Raw genomic sequence first — 7113 nt, 5'->3', positions numbered from 1 at the left:
ATATTTTGATGGCATTTAGCTCAAATTAATAATGTGAGGAAACAGTTTTGCTCCACGCAGAACTGGAAGTTGCTTGTGTCAGATTAACGCCGTGAATTCTTAATTAATTTGCGCATTAAGACGGCCGTTTTGCTTAAAGCAGAGCGCGCATCAGATAACTGTCAAAATGTTTACAGTTACAGTACTGACACACCCACACAGTAACGTTCCATGATTTTATAACATTCAGTAAATATACCTCAGCCGGTCCAAGATTTCCAGACTAACAGGACTGCTTCGCCGGTGGGTTACTTCTGTCCCCTAGTGTACAATGGATATATTGCCGCTTCTATCCATCCATTTTCTAGCTGCTTATCCTACACAAGGTCGGGGGGTGGCACAAAGTCTATGTCAGACAGCATATGGCAGAAGGCAGGGGAACACAGTGGATGGGATGCATAACATTATTTATCACCAACAATTTATGAATCGCTATACTTGTACATTCTTGTCCATTATTTCCTAACCGTTCCGAAATGTAATGCCATACTACTGTATTTTTTAGAGATGCGGTCGCAATTCTGTAATTGTGTGTAATTGCAATTGCATTCTTTGGATCTGAAACAGTCTACAGTTTCTCAACAATAGCGCAATCTTGGCACAATTCCCAAGAAGCTGCTCCGCCAAGACATTTATGAAACCCTGATTATTCTGCACCGCCGCGGCTGCTGTTTAATTAGGTCACATTTTCCAGGAACGGCGGAAGGTCACACGCGGTGAAACGAAACTGAGAGAAGATATGCGAGGTCTGCTACGTGATTATCCCTAATCCCCATGACAGGCAGCCCACTGCTATCTGAAAATCCTGCCCCTGGAACTGCGCTAAATGCCCTTCCCTGGTCATTAGGTCAGAGTGGGGAAGGGGAACGCAAACACCCAACCTTTGGCTGTCACTCAGCGATTTCCAGCATAAATAATCGCTGAGCTTGAATAATTCAGTGCACAGCGACGCAATAAATACAACAATAACGAAGCAGTAAACAGCTCAGTCGCATATCTTCGGCAGATTTGCCCCTCGTTTGCTTTAAATGTCGTTAATCATTGCTAGTTTTTACTGCGATCTACGGACGCTTGGCGAGATCCTCACATTGCAGCTCATGGCACTACACCTTATTTTAATCTTATCTAACCTGAAGCTAGATGATGTGGTATCTCGGTCTGTACAGCTATGGCCGCGCCCGTGTACTGTATTTTGGCACCGAGTTTGCGTGGCTTTGCGGGCACAGTCCAAAAGACAGTGGATCAGCGTCTCCAAATTGGCCTTCGTGGATGGGTGTGCGTCCTGGCATAGGCAGCCTGGTTCACCCCCCCACCACTCCGTCAGATAAGCGTTAATGGATGAAGTCATTTCTCAAAAGGCTGCAGTCCTTTCTGTTTGAATGTTTGCTCGTTAAGATGATTATGATTCAATCAAAACACACTACTGTTCGAAGCGAAATTAAAAATTTTAAACCACTTTCTTCAATTTTAAATTCCACTGACACTGCATATTTACTTTGTGTAAATGAAAAAAGACATGATGCAAAATGAGCAATATAGAAAGCCACGGAATTGCATACGTAATCGATAATTATGTAAGGAAATGTTTGACAAAATGTGCCAAAAAATAGTGGCAAACAAAAATGTTTTCAAATAATGGTACACGGAGGATGATGTGTGACGTCAAATAGATAACGTACGGTAGTTTATCCGACCATTCCAATTAATTGAATTAATAGTTAATAAATGTTTTTTTAGTAATTAGTCTATAATGGCCTTTTCTCCAAATCCCATTTCCCTATTAGTCGGATGCCAGGTCTCAGGTTTTCAAGTTGCGCACATTGCCAGCCACACAGATGACGTATAAAGCCAGCCTTTCCTTTGCATCGGCGACGGTAATTTGGTACCCGCCAGAGGATCCCCCAGAAGGGCTGCCGCGGGGAGATAAGCCGAGCGGGACGCATATCGGTAAGCGACGGGAGAAACATTGGTGTTTACCGTACCAAAGGTCGACAGGCGGATAATCACCGGACTTAAAGTAAAGCACCGGGTCACCGGGAGTGCCTCAGCGAAAGCAGCGGCCGAATATGCGGCGCCTTCTGCCCATATACAATGTATGACAGGCCGTCTTCATGCAATCCGTCGTGCTAATCGTCTCGTGGGCATTTGTGTAAATGGGGGCATTTGTGTCACCTTTTTGTATGACTTCGCTATAAAAAAGTAAAGCATTTGCAAAATGTTTAAGATGCAACTCCTGAGATTCTCAGTAAGACCTTCCTAAAAATATACGGAACAACTAAAAAAAAACCCAAACCCACGTCCACACTTGAAAACCTGAACTGCATATTTTTCTCACTGCACGACAAGTATGTTTTATTTGGCACAAATTGTAGATAATGAGATTGCAGCTACCATTTATATAATTATGGACCGTATGTACACTTAATTCCTTTATTACCCAGTACCGGATGCTGATTATTTTAGAGATTCTTCCCTGCTGCTGTCATTGAATGTTCTCTGCTTCCCGTCGCACATAATAACCACCCCTCCCGCCCCCCGGCCTCACCAAACATCAGCAGGTCGATGGCGGAAGGAAGCCGCCGCCCACTCACGAGTTAATGGCAGAGAGATTCAGACACGGAGACGTCTGAGCACACAAGCATCACGGTGAGATTTTTCCCCGCCCACACCTGGCCGGAACTCTCTTCCGTGTTTCGACAGTTCCGTATATTACTAAATATTGACCTGTTACTGTCAAGAAAGAAAAACGGAAATGAGTAAATCTGTGTTTAAGGTAGTTCATATTACAGTGAATCAGTGTTATTAAGGTGCGTCATAGAATAGTAAATTCATGTTAAGGTATCTAAAAGTGGAATTAGTTTCTGTTAAGGTGAACAATAGAATTGGAAATTCATGTTAAGGTATCCGATAGTGGAATGAGTCAGTGTTAAGGTGCATGATAGAACAGTGGTTTCATGTTATGGTGTCTGATATCGGAATGAATCTGTGTTAAGGTGCATGATAGAACAGTGATTTCATGTTAAGGTATCCGATAGTGGAATGAGTCAGTGTTAAGGTGCATGATAGAACAGTGGTTTCATGTTATGGTGTCTGATATCGGAATGAATCTGTGTTAAGGTGCATGATAGAACAGTGATTTCATGTTAAGCTATCCAAAAGTGGAATGAGTCAGTGTTAATGTGCATGATAGAGGAGTCAACTCATGTTGAGGTTTCTGATAGAAGACTGATTCTGTGTTAAGGTGTATGGTTGAGGAGTCAAGTCGTGTTAAGGTATCTGATAGCAGAATGAGTCTGTGTTAAGGTTCAGCAGGGCTGGCATGAAACACTGGTTACCATTTAAATAACTGCAGGTGTCATGACCTGCTCGTTCGATCCTCCCATGTGCCACGCCCCCTCATTAACCTCGTGTGAATTCCTGATTGTTATCACCTGTCTCCTGTTATTTCGACTTGTCCTGTGTATTTAAGTCCACGTCAGAGTCTGTATCCCCAGTTCCGTCATTAACATCTCGATCGTATTGTGCCCTGTCTGCCTGTTTGCCCTAATAAATCCCATTCCCTGACCATCCGTGTCTGGACCCTGATTCTCAGCTCCCTGCTCGTCCGACCAATCACAACACCAGGCTGTTTTTGGTTGCTGTCCATAAAGATCTACAGAACAAAAAGCAGTACATGGTTCAGTGATGGATCAACAGCTATTTTTCTAGTGCTACCCAGAGCTCAGGACTGCAGGCAAAATATAGACACAAAGACCATCAAGGGCAGAAGAAAAAAAACAAGAAGCGTTCCACACAGGAAATGTCAAGCAGATTTCAGTTTGACTGCGATCTCCCCGATTTTAAGCATCCAATCGGAGGCCACGCTGGCCAGTGAACACAACTTCAGTGGGCTGGGCAGCATCTACATAGCCAGACTACACCAGCCATTCACCTGTGTGCTGTGGTTCTTTCTGCAAAGACAGCCCCTTACCTGTAGCTACAGGCCAGCCCCTTACCTGTAGCTACAGTCCTGCCCCTTACCTGTAGCTACAGGCCTGCCCCTTACCTGTAGCTACAGGCCTGCCCCTTACCTGTAGCTACAGGCCAGCCTCTTACCTGTAGCTACAGGACAGCCCCTTACCTGTAGCTACAGGCCAGCCCCTTACCTGTAGCTACAGGCCTGCCTCTTACCTGTAGCTACAGGCCAGCCTCTTACCTGTAGCTACAGGCCAGCCCCTTACCTGTAGCTACAGGCCAGCCCCATAACCTGTAGCTACAGGCTTATAAATGTATATGTAGCAAAGTCTTTGAAAATAACATGTTATGTTTCTGCTTTTTTCTTCCGAATTAGGTGATGGTGTCATGTCAAGCCCATCACATTATATTGCAGGGAGGATGAGGATGCTTCTGGAAGTTTCCATCATGATTACAACTTGTTTTATAGATTACGATCGGAGACTTCATGCTGGATGTAAACATGGGGCAGGAATAAATCTGTTTTCTCTTGTTTTTTCCTTCTCCTTTGGGCAGGGAGACGGCTCCGGTTTGCCAGTGTGAGATCGATGCATGTTGCTCATGCCCACTATTGAGATGGTGGGAAGGGCAGGTGGCATCTGTCCATGGTGCTGACGTAGGCAGACTCTGCTAGAAGTGGGCCGACATGCAGGAAAAGAAAAGACCAACTCGGAAAAACCTCAGCAAATATTTTTGACATGACATAGCAGTGCAGTGGAAATGCATCCAATAGTCACGAACACGCAGACATACACATACACACGTGGCACAGTATCTGACCGGGAGTGTGACCACACAGGAGCTTCCGAAGTGGTGGTATGAAGGGAAGCGTGCTTCACGAGGCCTGCAAATGTGGCCCGGTTTCAGATCCACTTCAAACGGCCCATTATGCGCTTATGATGTCATAAACACATCACATAATGTGGGCGCCGAGGCAAAGATTCCTCTTTCCGGCACTGGAGCTCAACCGGACCCTCATCCGGCGTTCCGAGTCGGTTCCGCGGTACCCGATTACTCATTGTTATGTTTTTAGCCCCCCTTCCGTTTCCTCCCGGAATGTTCCGCAAGAGCCCAATATTTTTCTCCTCAAAGCTTCTTGCCTTTTAATCACAAACAGAAAAGCAAACAAATGGTCATGAACACAATACTAAAACAGCAGGTTATGTGGTTAAGTCCAGCTGTAGGGAATGAGGTTAGATCTTTGGTTCGGGCTCTGCTAACGCTCGCTTCAACATCAACACGCCAAGTCTTCCGCAGTCATAGAAGAGCTATGCCCATGTGGACGGCTCAGGGTTCTCTTGGCATGTCACACGGAACCGGGCAGCACTCCTGCTAGCTCCCGGTCAGGTAGGTGACAGATCCCTTCAGTACCTTACTAAAGAATGCTAATCAACACCAATCCTCAGTGACCGAGAACCATTCCTGGAAGATAAACCTACAGTATGCATAATTACAGGTTAAGCAGTCAATTTGTTCGCATCTGTTGCTAACCGGTGTGGAATTTTTTTCACCGCGCTCCCAACTTTGCGACCCCCATCGGGACAAGAACCAAAACATGCGGGGTAGATTTGGTGACTCAGAACCGGTGAGCCAGCCTCCACACAAAGCCCATGTTGTTATATGGGGGAGGGGGGCTGAATTTCAATTCCATTGATTGAAAAGTTTTTTCTTTTTTATAAAAGTATTCAAAATGTTTCCTTTAATTAAAAATCCGGGAAAAAAGGGGTAAAAGAAAGGCAACAGCTTTGCCAAAATTAACCTACATCATGTACACATTATTAAATACGAGTGTGGCTGAAAGTTTGATTTGTATTTGCCTGGTCTGCACCGTGGTATACGGGCACCTTGACAATAAACGTAACCACAACCCAGCAGACAAGTCTTTCAAAACAGTCATCAAAGGTCGAAGCTGAACGCTGTGTGGATTACCCACACTCCTGTTACAAAATCAGCCCTGGGAGACAGACAAGGAGGGTACAATCGCTCAGAACGCCAAAGGGGAAGGAAAGCTGGATTTTTCACCGGCATGGAGGTCACAGCTGAGGTGGGTGACATTTCTGTTATGTGTGGCATCGGGGACTGTTTGTGTGCGTTACTGTAAATTATTCTCAGGCAGGAAAACACTGCCACACCTTTGACCTTCCGTGAGCATAGTGTCGTCTGCAACAATTCAAAGCTGTCCGGTCATCTGCCTGCCTGTTTGCTCGGCGGTATGAAAAGTCTGGCGAATGAGGGTGATTCATCCAGCTGCTACCAGCTCGTTTGATTGGTTCAGGAGAGGTTTGTTTATTTATAACCAGACCAGATGCGATCGGGGCCTCACACGCTGATAGGCGTCTCCATACTCCTGCCTATCCCAGGCTTGTGATACTTCTTTATGTGCGAGGCGAAGCGTGCTGACGGATCCGAGCGATGATGATCTGAGATCATTTGAATATAGCTAAATAGCACCTGTTTCTCATATGCCGATCTAAATCTGGAGAATGCCATTATGACGACTAAACGGTCGTCTTTTTCTAAGCTCGTCAGTTGTACATCACTCACATGTCACCCCCGCTTGGTTCCCAGGCGTTTTTTTTCCTGATGTGCTCATGTCAGGAGCGGATCCGGAACTTTATGTGGGCGGTTGAGTTTCCGTTACAGGGGACCGTGTACTTTCACGGTCGTTGACTACTCCGATTACAAAAGACTTCCTGTGCTTTGATTCTGTCAGTTAGCACACGGGAGGACCAGACAAAAGAGCGAACACAGGTGACTTCGACGGCCAGCGAGCCACTGATCTGGGATTCTGTTCCTTCGATGGAAATTCTATTCTTGGCGTACCAAAGGTTTTTTCTTGGGCGAAGCAGCGCAACGGGTTAACTTTGTTACTGCGTAAATAGGATGAAAGCTATGCTTTGTTTTGCCACACGTGTCTGTCAAGGTCGATTGCATTTACACGTCCGCCTGTCTTGCGGAGCCCTAAAAATGGCCAGTTGAGATGCAAGACCACCTCCATTAGGGCCCAGCTGCACACGGCGCAAGATTGTACAGATTCAGGGGGACCTAACCACACCCCTGGATATTCTCTGGCCCGGTCAG

Source organism: Paramormyrops kingsleyae, chromosome 25 (assembly GCF_048594095.1).
Source record: "Paramormyrops kingsleyae isolate MSU_618 chromosome 25, PKINGS_0.4, whole genome shotgun sequence".
In the NCBI taxonomy this organism is placed as follows: domain Eukaryota; kingdom Metazoa; phylum Chordata; class Actinopteri; order Osteoglossiformes; family Mormyridae; genus Paramormyrops; species Paramormyrops kingsleyae.
Note: the sequence above shows the minus strand (reverse complement) of the source record.